Raw genomic sequence first — 25,608 nt, forward strand, 5'->3', positions numbered from 1 at the left:
ACTATTCAAAGGTAATTTTAATTATTTTCCTATCACAGTGCTTTAAAGAAACAATGAAAATTAATGTATGTTTATTTTAATTGCTCTTGCTAGTTGCAAAATTAGCTAAGTTATTCCACATTAGGCTTGTACTTTTAGCAATGAACAATTTTGAAAATCCCAATAAAATTTACTTTTGGTTTAGGTGTTTTCTACTTTGTCCTCATTGATTTCCAGTAGTGCTCTTACTCAAAGTAATTTTCCACTTTTTTCCTTTCCTGTTTTATAGCTCTTTCTTTTGAATATATTCAAATATATTTGAAAATAATGTTTGCCTGGTAAGACAGTTCATATTAAAAAAATATACTAGAATGTCTAAAATTTTATGTGATTGAACACCACACCAAAGACAGTGATATTGTATAAAAGGCAGAAAGAAAGAATGTTCTGAAGAACACTGAGGGCATTTAATTATAGTTTGGTTTTCTATCAGAATTGACTGTCTAAATTCTTCATACTTCCCAGTAAATATAAAATCTTCTTTGCAATTATTAGCATTATCATCTGACATTTTGATAGATTCTCTAATGTTTATAATTTAACATGTAATGCAAATATCAAAAACAGATATAATGCCAAATTGAGAATCTACATTTTATTTGGGATATGTTATAACTGAATATTTTAATACTGTCAATGCATCTTTTTAAAAAATATATTTGAAATGTTGGTAACATTGAAATGAATTTTTTAAAATAGGCAGTTCATTTAGATTTCATAGATTTTTATTATATATTTGACAGAAATTTTTAGTTGATGAACATGATTTTTTTAGCATTTCTGTTATTTTTGCTTGAAACTTTGTAACCTCTTGTATCTTCATTTACAGTGCCACATGGCACATTTAGACAGTGCCACATTTACTCTGTACATGTGTGTCTTATGTATCAATCAATTTAGATTCAGGATACTGCCTTCTCTTACTCTGCATAACTGTTTTTCAAACCACATCTGACAGATATGCAAAATTAGTGAGGTTACCTTTCACACAAGTGTATTGATTACCTCAACGATATACAGGGATATCACAGAAAATACCAAACCTCAGGAGGAGCAATGAGAAAGAAAACAGTTTAGCTTTCTCACAGTTGTAATCTTGTTGGGGACTTCTTAAGTGTTGTAAAATATGAACACGTATTTTTATTTTATTATTGTGTCTTTCATGAGACCTGTACACCAAAGAACTCACTGAATCAAATGACTGGAACAGCAGCTTTTTTGTTTTGGTACTTTCCTGTGGCAGATTTGCTTTATGCTTTACAAACAGCAGAGAGAAGCCATTCTTTATTAAAAGAAGGGGGGTTGTGTGTTACTGCATGATGGAGAAGTCCACAGTAAGAAGAAAAGCTAAGCCAAGCAGGTTGCTTGGGTGTGTGTGGTGATGAGGGACATGCTTCATCCATTAAGTAAGGAGGAAGGGAGGGAGTTCCCAATGCAGGAGGTGGGATGCAGGAGCTCTCCCTCAGCTGGCTGCAGTGGCACAGCAGATGAAGACCAAAGGAGCAGAGGAAAATGCCTCTGCTTGCTTCCTGAAGCATGCATACCCAAAGGGAAGTCAGATGGTTTTTGAGTGCCTTTTTCCTTCCACCATGTAGGGAAAAGAAGCCAATGAGTCAGTCCCTGATAGAAAAATATATTGTGAGCTGTGTGAGAGAGAACACAGGGGATAGATCTGACTCAAACACAAGTACAGAAAAGTGTACTTAAGCAGTATGAAACCTTGGAATACCATTCTTAGATCCACAGTTAAAGGAGAATTGGGGATCTATTAACTTCAGCTTTGTCTAACTTGCTCTTTGGCAGATTACAGACCAGCCCTGACCACATAAGGGCTTAAAAATAAAAATAGGTCACAACTGGTTTCATGTCCAAAGCCTTTATTTACGCAAATGCAAAAAACAATCAAATCCTGGAAACATTCCTGTGATAACTAGGTATATGCATAAATTAATATCTGTGGTTTCATACATTTCTTTATCATTTGACATGATAAAGATTCACATGATTGTCATTCAGTGATAGTATATTCAGAGAGTTAATAGAACCTCTCTAGTATCTTTCTCAAGCTATTTTACATGTGTTAGGCTCCTTGCCACTGTGTATATGTTTTACTGACCTTTCTTTAATTGTCCTGGCATTTCCACTGCAGCATTTTAAAATTGCCCTTAGTTTATTTGCCGAGTTGCCAATGCTTGTGTTATATTTGAAACCTACAGAGAAGTGCAGTAATACTTGCTGATCATATCACACATTATTCTTGGCTGTACTTTGGCTCAAAGAGTGGGGAGTGTGGGAGAGGGGACTGTGTGTCTTTCCTCTTGCTTCAGTGTTCTGTTTTTTTCCTAAATAAAATAATTTCACTGAGATACAGTGTCTCTTTCCACCCAACAAGCAAGTTTAAAAGCTCATCTTATAGGTGTTATGTCAGTGTACAATATGGGAATTGTACACTTTCTTCCTGTCTTTAATTTGAAATTATTTTGGTGTGTTATACCATATTTTAGCATGATCCAGAGTGGATTTTTGCAAGCTTTTTAGTGGAATTTATTGATCAAAATCACAGAAATTCAGAGGCATAACAAACCAAATCACAAATGTACTTTCTAAGAGGAAGATAAGATCTGCAAGCATTTGAGAGGTGTAAGCATTGAAATAACTGATTAAAATACTCCAAGTGGATCTGGCTAGATGCAGTGGGCTAGACAAAAAGGATTTGAATTTGACAGGGAAAGGAAGTTTTTTAGCTATGGGATCTTCAAGGTGTTTAACTGTCTCCTTATACAAATAATAGAAGCATTATCATAAAAGTTTTAAATAATAGTATAGGATGTGAGAGGATTAATTTTATATGGCCAGAGGAGGAATGAGATGATATTCTGATAATATTGTATCTCTGATTAGGTAACTTCTAAGTAATCAGAATATGATTTTCCATATGAGATTTCATGACCTGTGTCTAGAAGTACTAGCGAAGCCCTGTGATTTTTGAGGAGTCACATTAAAGGATGTTCAGATCTAAATCATGAAGGCATGAGAAGGATTCAGAACTCAGTTCCCCCTGTCCTTGAATCAGCACCAGGGCACTGTGCAAAATCAAGCTGAACAGCTGTTACTTTTATTCACCTAATAAAGCCTGCGTCTTCATGTTATATAAGGAGAGATGCAGGCACTCATTATCCACAGAAATATATTACTGGGTCTACATAAAGGTTTGAAGTTAAAATCCAGGAAAACGCTGAGAGAGGACAGTTGTACATCCATTCAAGGCTGGACAGAAATTGAGGTTGAGAGAGCTGATTCATGGGCTAACAACCTCTTGTTCATTATCTAGACCTAAAGCATTTTAATTTCTTGAGATTGTTACATTCTGTCTTCACTCTGATACAAAGTAATGAAGAGTTGGACAATTTTCTATTTGCTAAGAAAAACTGTGGTAATAATTACAGATTACATTATTTGTTAGAAGTCGGCACTTTAATATATTTAATATCTGCCTTGTATTAACTCTGGGGATTTGCTCTTATTGGCAAAGCACGCCTTCCTACATTATATTAAGCTAGTGAGACAGCTTTTCCACTGTAACAGATTTCTGAGATTTTTCAGGCCTTTGTATGAAAATTTACTCTGACAGCTCCATGTTTGGTCCATCACATTTGCTATCTGTTCTCGAGTTGCTAAGCAGTTTTTTGCATTACTTCCCCCATTTTTAAAATTAACACTTTTGATTTTTCAAGACTTCGGAGTTTTAATGCTTTTTGATCACTTTTCATACTATCTCTGTGCAAAGAAATATTAAATATGCAAAGCAAAGTTTTATGCTTGACTCTTGTCTTCCTTGAAGTTATGCTCAGCATAGTAGCAAATAATACCAAATTGAAATGAGCTGTGCTATTGTATATGGATCTTATTTTAAATATCTGGGGAATTTGGATCTGGTGCCACATGGTAAATACATGCTTCATTTGTAGTTGTATGCTATCCAAGTTAACAAAGAGTGAATATGGTATACATATTAGGAGGGCTGGTAGTCTGGTAGTGAGATTTTTTGAAGTCAAATCTTCTGTTGGCTTTCTCTAGCTACTCCTAAAGAAAAAAAAAAAAAAAACTAAAAAAAATACCTTAGTAATTAGGCAAATTTGCCTCTCAATTTTAATCAAAGTTATATTGAGGGAGACTTGCTCCCTCAATTTAATGCCAGCTTTCTACCACAAAAATTTAGAGTTTGTGTAGTTAAGACAATCATTTTGAGTAAAGACAGCCTGATGTTTCACATAAGACTTGGCAGTCCTATGCAGAAGTCAGGTTGCTATATCCTAACAGGAATGCGTGTTGGTGGATAGAGATGATGTTCCCAACTGTGTCTGAAAAGTCCTGTTTTAGTCTAATCTACAATTTCCCAGAGATACAAACAGCAGTACCTCTGAACGTGTGTTTTTTCCCAGTACATAGTCCACCTGGAAAGGTTTATTTTGAACTGTTTTACCTGGGTTTGAGGAGGATCATCAAGACCTATCTTAGAAAGTCCTCTGCCCCATTGTTGCCCCACTTCTTACATGGCTGAAGTTTCTTGCAGTGCAGGGGTGCAGGATACACACTGGTCAAGAGCTCCTGAGGGATGCTGGGGTGTGAGTTTCAGCTATTAAACCTTACAGATTTCAGACCTGAAAGTAACAATCATAGAATCATAAAATCACAGAATCATACAATGGCTTGAGTTGAAAGGGACTTTGATCATCTAGTTCCAATTCCCTGCTGTGGACAGGAACACCTTTCACTAGACCAGGTTGTTCAGAACTCTATTCAACTTGAACTTAAACATTTCCAAGGGTGGGACACCCACAAGTTCTCTGGTTAGTTAGTTCTAGTTCCTCACCACCTTTACAATAAAGAATTTATTTATAACATGTCATCTAAACCCATTCTCTTTCAGTTTGGAGCCATTCCCCCCTTTGTCCTCTCACTATATTTCTTGTAAAAAGTTTCTCTCCATCTTCTGTGTTCCCCTTCTCTTAATTAGGTCACCCCAAAGCTGCCTCTTTCCCAGGCTGAACAATCCCAATTCTCCCAGACTTTCCTCATAGGAGAAGTGCTCCATGTTTCACGCCTACCTCCTTTTCTTTCCCCTCCTCTTCTTTGGAATTCAAGCTCTCAGCCAGGGGCCATCAACAGTCCCATGAGTCCTCTTGTTTTCTCAAAGGAACTGGTAGACAAATTTTATTTGTGGGAAAGTGATATGTTGATATCTGGCTTGCACACACAAAATGCAATCTTGTATTTAATTCTTTTTTGCTTGGTATATTAATGTGGCTGTACCGTAACATAGAGTTTTAATGACCAATAAAATATATAGAATTATTGATATAAAGTAGAGGTTTAATATATCATATACGCTTTATTACATACACTACTTCGGCTGAATGCAAGTTTGATCAAAATTAAATACATGTATTGGCAACAAATAGTTTTGAAATGTTCACAAATATGTAATCAAAGCAAAATATTCCAACAAAATATTTCAAGTGTGACATAACATTTTCTAATGAAAAATCTTCCATCAATTATTTTTCTCTAACAGTTTCTCTATTAAAAATTGTTTCTTGTAGTGAGAGCATGACATTTGTTTCATATAATTCATACTGATTTCCATGAGATACAATACTGAGAGATAATTAATGTAAGATGCCTACACTGTGATCTGCATAATGTAATGTTGCCTCTGTCACTACAATGCCTTGCAGTAATTGTTCTTGCAAAAAAATGGTGAGGCAGGAGCTCTTTATCTAATACATAAGGAACATGATGGTAGAAAAGTTCTCTGAGAAGAAGTGGCCATTTTCTCTTGCTCACCAAACCCAAGCTTCAGGCCATCAACTATGCTTATCATCTGGGGTTTTTTCTCTTGCTGAGGATTGAATGCAAATAGGGGGTGCACGGCTTTTCTGTGATAGAATTTCAGCTTTGAATATCAATTTTTCAAACTCTTGCACATGGTTTTGTATGCAGACCAATAGTCTTTAATTGCTATATTTTAAATGGATATAAGTTGATATTCTGAAGAGGAATAAAAAAGGTAAAGGGTCAGGTTACCCAGTAGACTTGTTGCTATTTCCCTTGCCAGTTTCTAGCAAAGTCTGGTGGGCATTTTTGCCAAAGAGCTGTTCTGCATGAAGCAGAGTGCTGGCCCTGACTCTATGGAGCAAACCAGGCAGAGCAAACCACTTTTATAGCTGGCAGGTGTGATAACAAACCATAGCTGGTTTTAGACAGGCTGGGAAAATGGCAGCATCGCCTGCAGAAGTGCAGAAGCATCACAAACATGTGAACTTGGCTGCATCAAAGTTGACTTGTGGTCTGGATACAAGTCAGAGTCCTCCAAGTAATTCTGGGTTAAAAGAGGATTCAGGGATTCTTCCCTTGATTGCTTGCTTTGATACCAAACCATCTCAGAGGAAAAGTAATTTACAACTCTCCTTTTCATAAAAGGCACTCTTTAAAAGGAACCTCAGCATTTATAAGGCAGTCCTAGAGGCTATTGACTGTTCAACTAAACAGTGGGATTTCTTTTTCTCAGTTGGTTCTCTTCACTACCTTATAATTTAGTGTCACTATTTGCAACATTTTTGGCATTTTCCCCTTTTTTCTCTGAATTCTTTTACACACAAACTTCCACAAATTGCTGTGTGACTGGTATCTTGTCCTGATGTTATGTGCTTGATGCTGCATTCAGACAAGATGATAGAGGTCATGCTTATGTCCCCAGAATGTAGCCAAAGGTATCTATTTTTTTTTTTATTTCTGTCATTTTAGTTTGATTTAGGGTTTTTTTGTTGGGTTTTTTCTGGTTGTTTGTTTGTTTCTTAGTTTATTGTCATTGTCTACCCTGAGTGGAAATTTCCCAATATCTCAAATGATTAAATACCCTCAAAAGAATTTACAGTTTTAAATGAAGTGTAACCTCTTTCCTTGTGGCTGTGGAATTAACTGAGTTCCAAGCTATTAAGGTTTCAAAACTCTTTAAAGTATGAGACGATAATGCTTCAAGCCTCACTAGATCTTTCTCATTTCACTAGATGGTGACATTTTACAAATTGTCAGATTCATCTTTGTTTACTAGCAGAGGATAAAGTTATAGCCACTTTAGTTTGACTCATCAGTTTTATAGCCCGTTTATATGTCTGAAATTCTGGAGATTAAGGAAAGGAGTCTGAGAAAGGAATGGTTTCCAACATTCTTTTCAATAGTTATTTAATTAGTTGTCTCAGAGGGGAAATAGGCAGCTGGTCATATAAGGAGAAGAAATATCCATGAATATTTGTGCTTCTATCTTACCCTAGTGTGTTTCCCTGTGAATTCATACACGTTGACCATGTTTTGGTTTGTAAGCTGCAGTGTTATGCATGAAAAATAGGATAAAAGGGGCAGCTTCTGGTCATCCTTGTACTTAGCAAGAGAGACAGCTACAGGGAAGCCCCTGTTAGGAAATGTTAAATCCAATATTGTATTTCTTCCTGCATTTTATCCTTGGCTATTGAAGAGAGCCATTGCATTTCATAAACAGCTGATGTGTTCCACCTCAGAAACATGCTTCATTTCACTGAACAGAAATTTAAGGTAGCAGAGACCATGTCAGAATGAGAGCACGTGGCTGTGCCTGCATCTGTGCTGTGCCTGGAGAAGGTTCCCCCATATGCTCACATGCTGTGGACATGGCTGCCTGTACAAGCATCACCAGACAAAAATTTGACTGAATATCAACTCCTATTCCTATTGCACTAACAGGAATTTTTCACTCTAACTTTCTGGGAACAAAATTCCTATTTTTATTCTTCTACATTTCTCTATTATTTGTATACAGAACAGTAATTTTAATGGATGGCCTAGTTAGTTTTTGGTTTTTTTTCTTTCAACTCCACAGCATTTAATGCATTTTTCAATCTTGAAAGAGCATATCATTGCACAGATTCATGGTAGGTAGTTGATGCTTCTTCATTCTGAAGAAGTTGTGACTCTTTTAACTAAGAGGATAAATCTAGTGAAATGTATATCAAGAGACTCAAGTGAAATGTACTGCGCAAAAAGGGTAGCAACATATTAAGTCACATTTTCAATCTGTTTTGGGATATATAATGGAGGGGAGATTTAAGCATATTTTGACCTTTGTATGGTTATATTCAAATACTACTCTAAGTCCCTTTACATTGTTTTTGTAACATTGTACTATGCATTTTCCCCTTTAGGGGAGGGGGAACGAGATACCTGCTGCTATGTTCATAGGCAGAAATCCTTACCTAATAGTCCGTAGTCATAGTGATGGGATGATGGCTGGATTTCCTGATCTTTAAGGTCTCTTCTAACCTTGATGTTTCTATGATTCCATGATTCTAGTTCACACTCCTTAGTCCACGACTCCACTCCTAGGATGAATCCACTTTGTTCTCCTCACAGGTTGTCTGTGCTGCTGCTGTGTTTTGTGGTTCGTCCTTCTAGAAGACAGGAGGCCAGAACCCCATGAGATATTCCAAATAATTTTTGCTAACTTTGTAGAATCACAGAATATTTTGCGTTAGAAAACACCTTTGAGTCTAATAATAAACCTAACACTGCAGAGTATGTCACTAAACCATGCTCCTAAATGCAACATCTACACATTATTTAAATACTCCTGAGGATGGTGACTCAACCACTTATCTGGGTAACCTGTTCCAGTGCTTAATAGCCATTTCCATGAAGCCATTTTCCTATTATCCAGTCTAAACCTCCCCTGGTACAACTCGAGAACATTTCCCCTTGTGCTTTCTTGCAGCTTGTTGCCTATGAGAAAAGACCAACTCCCACATGGCTACAGCCTCCTTTCAGGCAGTTTTAGAGTGCAATAAGGTCCCCCCTATGCCTCCTTTTCTCAGGGCTAAACACCCACAGCTCTCTCAGCCACTCCTCACAGGACTTGTGGTCCTGACCCTTCACCAGCTCTGTAGCCATTCTCTGGACTCACTCCAGCACCTCAATGCCCTTCCTATAGTGAGGTGCCCAGAACTGGACACAGGACTCAAGATGTGGCTTCATGACAGATGTCTTGCTCAGCAAAAAAATTGCAGCTACTTTTTCTGTGGGATAAGTATAATCCTACTTCAGTTTATAACATATTTCCTGTCTTTAATATCACATCTTTTCTTGATCATCCTCTCAGTTTCTTTTTCACTTTATTTCTACTTTGGAAATTACATTTTGCCATTCAACTTTTTTTCTAATCTCTGGTACACAGTGTGTACTTATCGGCTTCCGCACATCATTATGTAGCTGCAGCACACTTTCATTTCCCCTTCTTCCCAACCATACCACACTTATGCAACTGTGCCAATACTGATGTCTTTGGGCAAAGCAACAACCTTTATGACATCAAAATGGAAATATTCTGTCTGGTTTTTTCTGAAGGGAAAGTTTTGCAGATGTGAAATCCCTGGTATGCCTGACATCTTATAGAATAAAGTGAATGGACAAGAAATGATTAATGACATTTAGTTTTAACTATGTAGTATCTATGTTGTTTGTAAATTAAGATACTAGCTGCACAAAGAGGAGCAATTAAGGAATTTCCTCATTTCCTTAGCACATAAATATCTCAATGGTGTTTTTTCTCCATTTGCATTGGTTTTCACCTTTTCCAAAAAACCAAGACATTACAATGTATTCTGCTTCTATTTGGACAATATTGGCTCAGAAGGATTATTTTCCCACCTGAATAAAGTCCGTGATGTCTCTGTTCTGTTATGTGGCCAACTCAGCATTTTTTAAGAAAGATGTTGCTAGCCACATTCTTTGGGTTTGCTTAAGAGAAAATAGCATATGTGGATAGAAAAATTAATGACGCTGCAACTTAAACTTTATCATATCTTTATGAAGAAGCTGTGCAAAGCCAATCATGAAAAACTGTTAGGCTCCAGGCTCATAGCAATGCCTTTCCAGTTGGGCCCAAGTTTCTCCCAGAAGTAAGCACTGATAGCGAAACCCCAAGGATGAGTCTGTGCCATAGTCAGAAGTGTAGATCTGTGCCCTTGCTGGTGCACTGCCATAGGAGGCCTTAAAGACATAACTCCCTATTCTGTTACAAAATTATCTATATAACCATCACCAAGGGTTTCATCCACTCCTCTTAGCTCCCTGGGAGCATTAACATTTCTCTGTCTCAAAAGATACTCTGTCTGGAAGTTGTCCAGAGGCTATGGTCATAGTTGCCATATAAACATGTAAAAAAGAGGGATTGCTACCTGAAAATATTTTTAATCTGAAAACTGGAGAAATATTTTAATTTTATGCCCTGAATGGCATGAATTTACCAAATTTCCTAATTCTAAATTCAAATATTAAATTCCTTTAGAGGGGGATTGCTATGAAGTCTTCTGCATGGTGGTAAAGTGCCTTGTAGATCTAGCATCTCATGCTTGGACTTTCCATAGGGGCTTTTTTTTAAATCATGAAACTTTATATCAGAATAAGAACATTTACTGCTTGGGAATTCTTAGGATGACTACCAAATAGTCCACTAGATCCCTGTTTTGTTTCTTAAATTAGTTTCTAATTGACTGCAGTTCTAAAAAACTATGGTGGGCTTGTGAAACTCATCATCTGCAGGGAATGAGGGAACATGTTATCAAAACTCTGTAGCTCCTAGGGAAGTCAGCTAGTGTTTGAAGATTTTTCTTTTTAAATAGACCATGCCTTTAGGTGACTCGTTATTCAGTTTTGTCCAGCTCAGCTGCTCTCAAAGTTAAGAAAACAAAGTGATTTTTTTCTTTTTATCAGTAGACTACAAATCAGGAATACATCCCTACAGAGCAATAAGCATACATCGTTTACATTTATTGTTTGAATTGCATATTGCAGGTCTAGAAAACCAACCTCCATAGTCAAAAAAGAGAATTGTCAGAGAGGATCTCTTCCAGAACTGCCTGGAGCCTTTAATCTGGTTCCACTGTAAAGGAAATATTTTGTGCTGCTCTGTGTTGATTCTTGCCTCTGCCACAGGAGACCAAGGATGAAACTTTGTGACATTTCTCAGTGCATTCGTAGATCAGCTCCTCTTTGTGGGGTGACTTGCAGGTGGTTCAAAACTAAGCCAAGATTCAACCCCAGATTATATAATTGGTTAATAAATAAGAACACAGAAAAGGGAAAAGCAGTCGTAAACAAACACAGGGCTTTGTTTCAGAGTCTGTAATTCATGTTTTTATTGCTAGGATCAATGTAGTGCAAGGAAATTCGCATTTATTTTCTCTGTACATGAGTGGTTTTGACACTTTATCTTGCAAATTTGTATATAATAGCACCTTTATTTAGTGCTAATGCCAAAACCTAGAGCCTCACAGTCTCTGTGGAATGCCCCCAGAGTGCTTAGAAATAAGGCTTAAAGGAAAAATCATTCTAAATTCTTCTGTTTCTTTAAAGTGGAGCATGGAGCAATCAGACTTGTATGAATCAGATTTATATAGTACCAGGCAGGAGGAATATTGTGCTTTCACCAAATACTCCAGTAATATATGGTGTAAAAAACAACATAATTAACAATTCTGAGTTGAAGCTTTACTTTTAAAAAGAATACAGAGACTTTCTGATGCATGTTTTAAGAAGTATTAGTATTGTTAGCCACTACAGAGCCCATTTATGATGTCTGCCAAAGTCAGAAGATGCATTTTTCAGTGCATGCAGCTTCTTAAACAGGTACAGAAGACAGCCAGCCTTCTGCTCATGGATAGTGGCAGCTGACGAGATTCCTCTAAAATAAAATAAATAAAAGATAAAGTGATATGCTGAACTATTTTTTTCATAGAGAATTTCATTCTCCCCTGTTGACTTTTCAAATGCAAAGTACGAATAGGGAAATTTTAATTTATAAATGAATAACTTTTCAGCTTCATCAGGGTTTTTTAATGTATAGAACAATTTAGAACAATCCTTAAATATCTTCTGTCACTCTTTTTATCCTCAGTTGTAAAAACAGTACATTCAGAACTTAACTGCTTTTTTTAACTAGCAGAAGACATACAGCATTCAGAAAATTGAAGGAAATCTAATTTCTGAATACTTATAACTATTTTCAGCACACAGTATAAGAACAACAAGCACTATAAAGTTTTTTATTCATACCAAAAAAAAAAAAAAAAAAAAAAACTAGAATAAAAGCAAGAGAAATCTGTTAAGTTCATGTCTTAAATTAATTGTTCACTATTTAAATGAATGCTCACTGACTTCTTTCAACTCAACTTCCCAGGTTTTTTTAAACTAGTCTGGTTGTATTGTTGTAAACAAATTCCTTTAGACATCTGTCTAACTTGCAGTAAGGATTAGGTAATTGCTTAATGCTATGGCATTTATTTATGGATTTCACATTACTGCAGTGAAGACCATGGGAGAAGTTCTGGCTGAATTCCCTTCAGGGCTCTGGAGTGAAAGCAGACAGGAGTGGCAGCTGTACTGTCTTTTGGTGAGACAATCCTTTCTTCATCTGTTCCACTCCCAGCCAACTCCACTTGGCCAGGTCCATAAGCTCACTGGGCAGGGAGCACAGATGGCAACCTGTGGATTTTCTCCAATTTAGCTGAAAGTAGGTGCCCAGATTTCCTGGGACAGGACATATTTTCCCACATATTTTTGAGTCTTTCATATTTTTTACATAGATTTTCTTATAACTGAAAATTTTGGAAACTCCAAGAGAAGCGGTGAATATTTCAGCAGACTCAGAACTTTATTCTCCCATTTTTGGATCAATACTCTTACCCTGCTTTCATCCTAGAAATGATCTTGTACAGGAGATACCCAAGAGAGACACTGATATGCACTGAACAATAAGGAGTGCCTACTGTGAGAGTTGTCATCTTAAACCCAAAAGGTCCATAAATTTTTAAAATTCTCTCCTTATAGGTCATAACACTTTATTTATTAATATAAATCATTCTAGGGAAAGTGCAGCCTCAGCAATAACCAGTAGTGAACTGAGCTGACTGAAGCAGCTGGAAATCATCCAGGTTCCTCTCCAGCTGTGGGAGTTGCTTCTGGAGAAAAACCTGCTCATATTCACTCCTGCCATAGGGTCACATCCTGTAAGTTCTGAGGGCTGGTATAGAAGGAACTTAAAGGTTATTTGGAGAGAAAAGAATATGGGTGCCTTTGGAAAAAGTTCTCAAGGCATGTAAAGGGGAATGAAAGAAGAAGAAGCAAGACCAAATTGAAAAGCTCTGTTAAGAATTTTATCATAAGGACATTGACAGTCTTATAGCCTGATGGAAAACCAGCAAATAATTTCTTAAAAAATCAATAAACCCCATAGATGATTCCAAAAGGGAAAAAGTACTAATCAAAAAGCTGAAATAGAGAACTGTTTAAACTTTTGGATACAAGGGAACAAGCTGTTAAAAATCAAATGGCCTCAGCTCAGTTTTATATATTACACTATTTTATGAATCTATCCTATTAAACTTTCATATGATGAAACACTGACAAGTTTTGAAAGGGAAATGCGTGACTAAAATAAAATTTTCTCTAATGCTTTCTCATCGATATTTCCAGAAAGTGTTTTAATTAGGTGGGTGAATAGGCAATTAATGAATCCCTGACTAACCTGAGTACCAATCAAAGTGATTTCTTGGAGGATTTCTTTAACTTTTCCTGAAGTTAATTTGACACATTCTTCTTGCATTATCAGATTTTAAGTCCATTTAATTATTAAGGAAGAGCTGGGAATATATTTGATTTCAAAAAGATGTTTTTAAAGCAGTGAGCTGTAACCACTTCCTGAGGAACACAAAGGCCTTGGGATTTACTGAAAAAGTTTTGGAAAAGCTTCTGAGAGAGCTCAGGTCTTCTGTGGCAGCAATGCAGACAACTTAAATAGATTAATCAGGTTATCAAAAAGTTAGAGAAACTCTTCTATAGATTATACCATTTTTTAAGATTATAGGCTGAAAATTCTTTAGAAACTAAAAAAAAAAAAAAAATCAAAGTTAATGGATTTTGATGCAGGGGTAGCATAATTAAAATGAAGGGATGGCACACTAAAGAAGTGGATAAAGCCCTTAAAGTACCTGAGAAGATCGAGATAGAGGGAAAAAAAAAAACCCAAAGCCAGACTCAACCAGTTTTCCGTATCTCAAGTTCTTTCCTATATCTTCAGAGCTGGAGAAACGTGCACTAAAACAGGTTAAAAATACAGTCATTAATTTTGTGCAGTATGGAGAGCCTACTTAAGGGGAGACAGAGCATGACCCAAACTTGCAAACCAGATCAACAAAGGAGATAAATTTTCATTGTCCTTTAGTGGCCTGCAGTCCTGCACAGAGTAGTTTCTCACACTTCCACTTTTCCTACAAAAGCATTTGAAAAGCTTTTCTGCTTACAATAACATAGGGTGAAATCAAACACAAAACATTACAAATTTTTCAGACGGCATAAATATCTTATTTGTGCAGTTGGTAACTACTGTACAATTGTGCTTCTTATGTGCTTCTTATGTACAGTATGGTTTTTGCCTCAATGTTGTCATTGGTTATCGTATGACTTTGCTTCAGAAGAATATTGTGATCCTCCCACTGTACATTCCATGCTGGAATCCCTCTGTGGTTGTATGTGGGTAATGGGTTTGGGAAGAGGCTAATACACCTTGGTGGCTGCATCCAGCCCTTACTTAGCTGTTGCAAGATAAATATAGGTAAGAAGCCAAACTCAGTGTAATTCTTAACTTCACTGCTTGATGACTTAGCTTCAAGTGTGCTATTTTTCTCCTGTAGATAGAACTGTGCTATCATTTTAGCTGTCTCTGAAGATCCCAGCACCTAGCTTTTAAAATTCTCTGATTATGAAGTCCACAAAACTCCCACAGGGAGAGTGTTATAATAGAATGCATCTCTTTTAGATGTTTCTGACTGAAATTTCAAGTGCTGTCTCATTAACCTATGTAATTATTATGCTACAAGTTTTCAACTATCAGGAGCCTGGAAGTCTGCTAATGTAGCTGAATTTTGAAATATTGCCATAGCATATCTAACATCTCTAAAATTTGAAAAGAAATATTCATCACTCTTGTTTTACAGAGTGTATTTGGTTATTTAATATTCAGCTTGTAAATGGGTTGATGATTTCAGGTTATTTGCCAAGCCTCTGCTCTGGATATTTCTTGAGGGCAGTTTGCTTTAAAGCAGATGTTGTGCACGTAAGGTTTGATGTAGATCCCATTAATTATTGATCCATTGAAAGCCTTGAGCTTTTACTGCTCAGACAGAGTATTCCCTGCTATCTTCTACAGTCTTCTGTCAAGCACTGCTTGCACTGTTACTAGTTCCTGATGATGGGTAGCACTCCTATCAGTGACACAACACACGATGATCCCTGGGACACAAAAAACTGATCAGCAGCTTGGAGCAGCCTGCAGGTCTCCAGTCTTTCAGAGTGTTGGTGGTTCACAGAGTCAGGTGGAGCTGCAAGGGGCAGCACTGCTCTGCTAGCCCTGGCTGTCCCTTCCTCTCCTTCCCGGGGGCTCCACCAGTGGCTCTGTCACCTGATCCAACCATAAATTCATCTCACAGGTAGATAGATGGAATTTATCTAACAGCTGGCACAAGGTGGAGGTCAGAAGGCTGGAAATGAAGAGGAAGGATTCCAGCAGCTTGTTGTTTTACTACTGGAACCAAGACATGTCAGCTGCAGAATGAGATGTACTCAAGTGAAGGGGCTTGTTCTGGAGCTGCACAACTGAGGACAAGCTGGTTGCAGCCACCTGGCTGGCAGCCAGCTTTCTCACCTCTGCAGGACATTTCTTTGTGCAGGGACAAATCCTTGGAGCCTCAGCATGCAGCCTATTCTCCAGAATGACATGCCAGGCCCCTGTTTATTTGGTGCTTATCAACCACAACAGAAGTATACCGTGGTTTTCCAGACTAGCTTTGCCCAGCTAGTTGCTGGCTGAGATAAATGGAGAGGTTCAAATTTCATCTACACAGTAATTCTAAAAGGGGAAGGGGGAGGATGGAAGAGAGACAGGAAAAAGAAAAAGAAAACTGCAATCATCAGGTTTTCTCATAAGTCTGATATATCAAGCTGAAGGAAAAAAAAAGAATTTGCTTCTCTTGCACCTCTGGGAATTGCAGTGAGACTTAACCAATTTCTTTATAGGCACCGCAGGATGCCAATCATCATTTGACAGGATCTCAGAACCATTTCTGTGCTGCTCTGCTATGAATTTGTTTCAGCTCTGACTGTGAAGGCTTGTTCTTTCAAGTGCCTCTGTTCCACATTCCCTCTTCAGAGTCCAGAAAATCGGCAATATGCAGCCACATCTGAAGGCTGCCACACCAGGGCATGGGCAAATATGTTTATGAATGAGACTGTAATTCTTGCCTTGGTGAGTTGAAGTTTGACTGAGTTTTGTTTACATAGGTTGAGGTGTTCTAATTCAAGACAGAGGTTGTTAACTTTTGAGTGTGCCACTGAAGTTTAAAAGCAGCAACTTTCCAGACACACACACGTAAAATTGAGTTGAGGTTGCAACTGAGAATATAAAACAGCAACTTAAACCACAGGATAATAAGTGAAAGAAAGTTTCAAGCCCATGATAAGTGTAAGAAAGCCAAACATGTTAAGGTACAGGTAATAACAGTTAGATCTTCCAGAAACCTTACCATTCTAATAAAAGATGAATTGCTAAAAGCAAAGTGGTAATGGACTTTAATAAGCAACTTAATGAGATTATAAATACTACATTAGTTTACTCATTAACAGTACACATTAGCATGATCTCAGGTAAAGTTTATATTTTATATTTTTAAATGGTTTTTATACTTTTTTTTAAATTCTGATCTTTGCAATGCTTGCAGTATTGAGCAAAGTATTGCCTACCTCAATAAAAACCACAAGGTGGTAAAATACAAGAGGTTAAGGCCAGCATACTTTGTGGGTGACATTTGATAAAACAGTTTTAAGTTTTAGAGTGAACTTTTTCATACATTTTCAGTACCTATGAATGCAAAATGAGAAGACACACAACAGAGACTGAAATGAGGTCTGATAAATAAAGAGACCCCCTTGCTGTCCTGCCTAGTGTCTTGGACAACCCATCCATTAAGAAAGGCTAACTCTAATCATACAGATTTATAATTTTGTAATGTAGAGATGAGTATGTTGTTCAGAGTCTCTTTTTATTTTTCAGTGTGTCGTGGTGTTCCAAGGGTAAATCACCAGGTCACCACTCTGGAACCATTGGGCAGTCCCAAGACTAGTTTATTCTTGGATGCAGAGGCTGAAAGAGTGGGCCCAGGAGCAAGTGATGTTGAGACACACAGCTGCCCTGTGAGATTAAATATGTCATGAGATGTTGTCTCAAGTTTGATGTCAAAGGAGTAAGATGCGATATAAAGAAAGCAGATATAAGGCAAATTGCATTGAAAAGTCAAGAAATTGTAAAAGAATATACAAGAATATTTGAAACAAAAGTATATCAATTTGACTTTTTTCCTTGAATGACTCTTTTTTCCTATGCAGTTTTCAGATGTAAACCTTTCTAAACCCTTTTCCTGCCTCCAGGCTTTCAGGTCTCATTTTCTGTAGGACAACCAGGACGTAACCTTCCAGATAACCTTTTGTCATTTTATTGTACAGACACTTGTCCTTCTTTTCTGTTTACTCATTCACCTTTTCACTATATGTGTATGCTTCTAATGTCATACTTCATCATGACTGTCTGCCCTTTTGGGCAGGAGTTGTATCTTAATTTGGTAGTGGGTGACCACTTGTTGCAGCTTAAGTGATACCAGACTCACTCTAAACATAGAATGGGTGATGCCTGAGTAAAACTATATTAACATTAGATCATAGAGCCACTGAAGTCTCCAAGGAAAGGTTTGAAAATCAACCAATTCACCCAGGGTCTGCTTCCCTTTTTAACTAGCTTGCAATGCAAGTTACCTTAAGTGTCATGTTCTGTGATATCCATTTATTTATTTCTAAGCAAATATATTCTGAGAGGCAGTTTCCTTCTGCAGATGGATGTCTTTGTGTTACTGTTTCCTGTTTATTTTTCCCACATTTCATTTTTGTGTAAATCTGAAGTTTATAGTTCATGCTGTGAGATCAGAACTGGTTATAATACTTATACAGCATAGTGAGAATAGCTGAAGGTCAAAGTGCACTCACATTAGATCACTTTAGCAAATCCTTTATATTCAATGAAAGCCCATTTCATAGCAGTAATCTTTTTATAACTTATTTTTTTAATCAGATTCTCTGTCTTATTTACTGAGATACCTGCAAAAATGAGGCCTCTATTTTTCTGACCAACCCTCTGCTATCTAAAAAAAATTTACTAAAGTGGTTTTTGAGAAGACAATAATGATTATATGGATAGTGAAATATGTTCATATTGAACATTCATATTATGTTTACATAAATATTTTCTTTTTAATGGATCTCATGGGGTTTTCTTAAGTTCTTTAGTTGTACACAGGTAAGTGCCTTTTCAATTAAAATTCAAATTCCCTCAATGCTTTTCATGGATAGTGGTAGAATTTTTCCAGATTTTGTTGTTGTGCCTATTGATCAAGCCACCATTATTTTTCTAACTGTTGATGGAAGAAAGGTGAGTAAGGTCTGATTAGGTTGAAGATAGGAGAGTTAGTGAAGCTGAATAGCTGTCTGAGCAAAAAAGAAATACTGCCAGGAAATGAATGATTCTTTGGAAATTATTTTGAAATGTTCAACCAAAATTCACATCATAATTGTATTTATTGTTTATTTAAGCTAGCACTAGGAAAAAATGGCAGAAAGGGATGAAATATAGCAGCATGATTTGTACTTTAAAGGGGGAAAAATCACAGTTTCACAGCAAAATAAGCAGAACAGATTCTGATAGGTATGTTAGATTATCAAAATTGCCTGTTGTGAGCAGCTTATAAGTCTAGCAGATACATTTTTTTCACCATTTTTGCAAAGATTTTTTAATGTAAAAGTGAAACTTTTTTAGTTCAGGAGAATATTTTGGAATTCATAATTTTCAGGTGATTGCATTATGTTCTAAGTTATAACCCTTAATGCCATTTCCTCCATGGTAGCTTCAGGGATAAAATGGCACTTGGGGCAACTTTTGCTATGATGTGCCCTACTCACATGTGTTTATTGAGACATTACAAAGAACAGCCATAGCAGCCACTGCGCAATGCAGCACACATTCGTTATAATTTCTGAATCCTTGTGGGTGCAGGGACGAGAATTACAAGTGTCTTTAGTACTGTACCATTATTAATATGGTTTCTCTGCTTGTTATATTGGTCTTGTTTCCTTAATAAAGATAATTTCTAAGCAGCAATTCATATAACAAGTTCTTAACTGGCAGGATCCCTGGGATTTCTGGCAGGAAAGCTGGTGACATTGCTTATTGCACCAAACAATCCAGATCATATCCAAGATAATGTGGAAGAATACTTAGAGGGTTTTTGGAAACTCGTCTCTATTTACACTTCCTCTTGCCTTTGTCTGCTGCCAAGCTTTCTGTCATTTAATGTATGGAATGATAGGGCTAGCTTGTCTGTTCCAAATTAGACCACTCAATGCTTTTGCTTTATGAAGTTCCCAGCCTATGGATAGCTGCATACTAAGAAAAAAAGTTTAGCCAATAGTTTGTGAATTTGAAAAAGGGGGCATTTGAATAAAAATTGAATTGATGATTAATCTATGCAAGTGTTACAGAGATTATTTTTGAGGTAATACTACATTTGGGCATAAAATATTTCAGTATTTGTTTGTACCAAGTATATAACATCATCCAAGATCTGGAGTTCTGCCACAGCTTCTCCTTTTGTTTTGCACACTGTGCCAGGCAAGCAGAAGGTGCCCATAAACTTTCCAGCACACAGTATTGCTGTGAACAATGACTGCTTTTATAAAAGTCACCTTTTGTTTGAGGTAGATAGAAACAAAGCCAGTTGAAAGGTAATTATGACCTGAGAGGAAATCATTCTGGATTGTGATTCTAGGGTATTATATGACTGTCACAAGGTTGAAAGTAGGTATACTGGCAAAGGACCCCCAGGAATTCCCTTGCGATTTCCTGGGAATTCATAGGGAGGTTCATTGTTATCATGATGCATTCTCCTGCTACACAAAATGTAGCAGCCAGCCCTCTGTTTCTCTACAGGCAGAAGATGAGTCCAGAGTAGTCTGGGCACCCAGATAAGGCAGCAGAGTTTTCTGGTTTGGTTGGATGAGGAATTCAGGTCCACATGCTGCCTGTGTGCTCTGGGAGGTCCAGCACTTAGAGAGTGACTCAGAGTTTCTGAATCAGCCGCTTGAGTTTGTGCTCATACATGTAAGTTTGTAGGTTTATCATGCAGCTTTGGCACAGAGTTTTCTTTCCTCAGGAAACAGGAGCCCAGCAGCAGCAGCAGGTCTGCTGGTTTGTGTATCATATTTACATAAGTGGAGGTTCATGTTTAGGACAAGAGGACACAGTCTTTAGCTGTGCCAGGGAAGGTTTAGTTTGGACATATGAAAAAACTCTTCACAGAAAGGGTGATTGGGCATTGCAAGGGACTGCCCAGGAGTTGGTGAAGGTGTTTAAGGAAAGGCTGGACATGGCACTGAGTGCTATGGTCTAATTGACAAGTTGGTGTTTGGTCGCAGGTTAGACTTGGATGACCTCAAAGGTCTTTTCCAACCTAGTTGATTCTGTGATTTCTGTTGTCCTGAAATGACTGCCATGAATTCATAGGACTGGCTTACATTGAACAGTCAAGGGTAAGGGGAAAAAAGGAGCAAATTTGAATAAATAGGAATGAGATGAATGAATTGGAAAAGCAGCAAGAAATAATGTGCCTTGGGAAAATTACTAAAATGATCTATTGAGAGTGATATTGTTGAAGAGCTACTGTAATTATGTAAAATAGTCAGCAAATCCAGGGAGCTGTCACATGTTTTATCAAACTGGCTTATTTGTGCTGTCATTTTTAACAACATCTTCATTCTGCATGATCCACACAGGCATGCAATAATGCATGTTTCCTTCATATGGTAAAAATTTTTTTCCTTTGCATTTAAACCAAGCATTATAATCCATCACCTTTGTTGTCAAAAGACTGCTGATAATTTATAAATAATTAAAAGCTTGTACAAGAATCATCCATCTTTCATTTACTGAAAAGATTAAATTCCTATTAGAGGTTTTCATTCTTTTTTGATTAGAACTGTCTGTCCCAGCAAGGGCTTGTAAAATCATTTTAGCATGATCAACACTCAACTTTCAGCCAAATGTCAGACTGAGAAATATTTGAATGCTATAACTGTTTAACAGAAATCGGTATTCTGAGCATTGGTTTCTCTCAGGCTTTTTGATCTTTGACCTTCACTACTTATTTATTTATATATTGATTTGCTGTCAGTTAAATAAATTAAAAACACAATGTATGAATGTTTTTTGTCTAGCAAGGTTGGAATATATACTGAAACTAGCACTAAACAGAAAATACAGTGTATAATTGTAAATATACTTTCATATGTACAAATCAGGAAAGAATCCTTAATGAAAGAATTCTTCAAACAACTCATACTTTTGATGTTTGAAGAGTTGGAAATCAGAATTATATGCTGAACTCCATATTAAAAGGTTTATTATTAGTGTTCCAGTATCAAAAGCTTTGCAAAAATAGGAAGTGTCAAAACTGAGATGACTTGTGCATGTTAATATATAGCCTTGATGCTTGACAACTTCACTGCAAAGAGCAGCATGAGGAAAGGTGACAAGAATAATTTGTTGAACTGTTAAAGCCTTTCTCACCTCTACTGCTCCCATTCCCTTTTTCTCCCCCTAGCCTCATCATCCACTGTGCCCTCTCCACATTGTTTCTTGTTCTGCTTTAATTTTTCAATTTGTTTTGAAAGACAACAAAAATTTCGTGTCAAGGTAATCTTTCAAGAGCTGGAGAGGAGTAGCCAGCTCTGACTGGCAGAGCTCTTGCAATCTGCTGTGCAGTCTGCCAGGGTCATGCTGTAGCACACCTACTTCCAAACTTCAGTATCTTTCCATTTTCCTATACAGTGCTCCAGAGGGGAAAAAAAAAAAAAAAAAAAAAAAATCCTCTCTTCTTTCATATGCTCCTTCTCCTTTGTCCTGTTTGGAAGGACAATTCAAAAAATAAACATTACTTCATACAGGAGCTTTGCAACATTTGCATGTGAACCACATGATCTAAACAAAACTAGCACTGTGTGGATACAATTTGTGTGGAAGCAAAATCTGGCTGCTATTTAGGTATTTTAAAAGCAGCTGAGCTCTGCCCAAACTCAGAACTTTTTCTGACTGTGCCAACCATGAAAACCTGGCAATATAGTTAAAATTGAGATCAGAAATAGCAGATAATAACCTGCCTCCAGACAGATCCCACAATATCACAAATCTTGGTTTCATCTGCTACCATCAGATAGTGCAGTGCTTCCAGGGTGCTCAGAAACTTCCCAATCCCTTAGGAGGCTCTGGGGAAAAGGAGTACAGGAAAAGCAGCAAGGCAGCATCAGTGAAGGAGTAGTGCCTGCAGATCCTTCAGCTGATCTCCCCCTGAGTAATTCCAAAGAAAATGTTTACATGTCTAACCTAGACATGTAACCTGAATTCTTAAACATCATATGGGATTCTGATAAATAAGTGTTAGGAGGCAGGAATCTTTGCATCATAGTGAAATACTTCATAGTCATCCAGAAGGGTAATTTTGGATGTCTTCAAAGCACTGAACCCATATTTGCACTAGAAAGTGAAAGTCTCTTGCTTCCAGGAGCAGAGTTTATACTGAAGACTCCAGTGCCATTTCCAGAAGAGACAAGAACTCTGTATGTCACACCAAGAAACTTCTTTGGTAATTTAATGGCCATTAATATATTTCAATACAACTTTTAAGTATGTTGTAATGTCTCTTTTTGTGACCAGAAGCTCTATTGCTTAGGGTTTGGAAAATGAAATTAGTATTTTCTGTGTGGAAGACTCTTTGTGTGTAGCTTTTGCATTTAATGAAAGAAAAGTATATAAAAGTCTGGGCTGTCATTCTCAATTTTGCACATGACCTTTATGAAAATAAGGAAAAAACCTACCGATTTTTCTATTGTGCTTCCAAGGAGAATTCATAACTAAAAGGAAAAAAAAAAAAACAACCAACAATTTATTCCTGAAATAAGCCAGTGCAAATAACCATAGGACCTTTCTTTATTTGAACAACTCTCCACCAAGTTTCTTTACAAACCCCAATTACAGTTGCTATAACCAATCTTGTTTGCTCTGCCAACATGTAGAAATAGCAGTCAGAGTTTATGTTATGAATGCTACACTATGACAGAGTAGTGTATATCCACAGAAATCTCCAACACACACTGCCTAGTTCTCTTTGCAGACAGAAAGGGGAAATAAATGTTAATGCCAATCACTTCTTCCTAATCACCAGATCTGGGAGTGGATAGTTTTAGAAATGAGAGGAAGGTGCACAATCCATGTCCTTATTCCTGCTTGTTGTCTATACTCAGCAGTCACATGCTTGTTTTATGTTGCTCCATGGTGATTGTATGAATTAGTTAAATTAGAAAAGAAATGCTGTATTGTTTTAAAATATATGTTTTAAAAAATGTTTGTGCAATTATATGACAAAAATATATTCACCTCCAAATGGAGCTTTAAAATTTTGTGTCCCCAGGACATTTTGATATAACTGTGTGAGAGAAGGAGAAAGGAAGAAAAGAGTACATTGAGAAGGCAGTAGCTTTTATATGTGTCCTTCCTTCCAAATCAGTTAAATGACAACTGCACAATCAAATACATAGGAATCAGGAGTATGACTGCTAGTTTGGAAAGCAAATTTCAACATAATGTCTGGCAGGGTAGGATTTAGGATGTGGTTAGAGGGATGGACCTGTAGGCAGAAGTTGTGCCTTAGTAAATTACTGATGAGTAATTCTGATAATGAATCAAAACTAATTATTTGTTTGTGATGGCAACTGTAAAATACAGTTTTTGGTTGATGGTGTAAAGAAGGTTTGACATTGATGAAAATTAATTTAGACTGGAGGGAGCAATGTTTTGAAAATTTAAATTAAATCAGAGCTAGTTTAAGTTGCAATATTTGTGAGGGAGATAGAAACAGGTGTCTTACCAACATGAAGGTCAAACCAGGTGATGCTAAAATAGATTACAGTATTTTAGCCCATCTTCCAAAGTCACATATTAAAGGATATATCAGCAGCTGTACGTTTACTCATATGTCTTTAGTTGTGATTATTCATGCTTATCTTGGGATTTCAAGGGCTGATCATAGGAGAATGATTATTCTTCAGCTCCCAACACCCATCTTCCAACTCACCTCTAAGCAGGGCATAAAATTAATGGCAGCTCATTTTTCTTTTGAAAATGACATATTTACAGAGTCCTGTGGAAATAAAATACACTGAATAACTTTTATTCCCTCTAGTCTTTGCTCCTTTTTATGGGACAAATCAAGGAAAGGAAAGATTAATGGGACTAGATTTTACTTTAGGTCGCATCAACTTAAGCTTGGAGTGACTCCTGACTTCCTAGTCAGATTGTTCTAAATTTACAGTGATGCAAATCAGAAAATAAATTGACTCATAAGATTGCATGTCCTAATTTTTTTTCAATATCCAAGAGGTTGTCTTGCTACTAGCCTGAAATTTACAATGCAGTTCAGAGCAATTAATGTGAATGTTAAAATAAAGTCATCTTGCCTTTCCTTGAAGATGATTTTATCTCAGTTTAGAAATTAATTATTTTTCCTTTAGTTGTGTATTGCTACTTTGTTCTTAGAGTCACCATTTCAGCCCATGTTATTCCAGTTTCAGCGATCAGGTAATTAGAAATACTGCTTATCAGACTTCACTTCTCAGGAAACTAACCAGAGGTTTTGTCAGCCTGATTCCTAAATTCCTCTGAAAGCAGACAATCAGCTCAACAGATAATGGTAAAAGCCAGAAAATATTTGAAACATTTTGGTAGGGTTTTCCCATCAGGCACAACTTAAACTGGAAACACTGTATTCCTTACATACTTACTAGTGATATATAGAAAACATAATTTTTCCATATGAGAACAAATTATTCCTTTCTTTTAATGAAAAATGTCTTTGTGTCATGAGTAAGGACTGGTTATTTTGATTGTGGCAAATAAAGTTAAGTGATGTTTTAAATGAGCTGGTGTATTATAGAATCAGCTTGTGTTTGCAAAGTGAAATTTGATGTTTAGTAATACTAAAATAGCATGTTTAGTACTTACTGCTAATGACTAGATGAAAAATAACAACATGAGAGCTGTTAGAACAAAATGTGGACTTCCAATTTCTGATTTGGAGCAAGACTTAAATTCAGTCGCAGTTAATAATTATAATCACGGGAAAGGAAGCCAGAACATAAGCATTTTGAAAGTTTGTTAGAAAACTGATTGGGTTTTCTGTTGCTTTTGCAGAGGGATGGGATCTCCAAGGGAGAAGGGGGAGGAAGGATATGGGCAGCAAGAGGTGAAATAGTTGTTTCTCAGCTCAGAGGACTTGTCAT

The 25,608-nt window shown here is 36.8% G+C and overlaps 1 protein-coding gene across 8 annotated transcripts in view; it reads left to right on the plus strand.

Moving 5' to 3' along the window:
- Nucleotides 1–25,608, plus strand: part of CHRM3 (cholinergic receptor muscarinic 3) — a 264,440-nt gene that overhangs the window by 193,825 nt on the left and 45,007 nt on the right. The window lies entirely within an intron of this gene.

The sequence above is a fragment of the Lonchura striata genome, chromosome 3 (genome assembly GCF_046129695.1).
Source record: "Lonchura striata isolate bLonStr1 chromosome 3, bLonStr1.mat, whole genome shotgun sequence".
In the NCBI taxonomy this organism is placed as follows: Eukaryota; Metazoa; Chordata; class Aves; order Passeriformes; family Estrildidae; genus Lonchura; species Lonchura striata.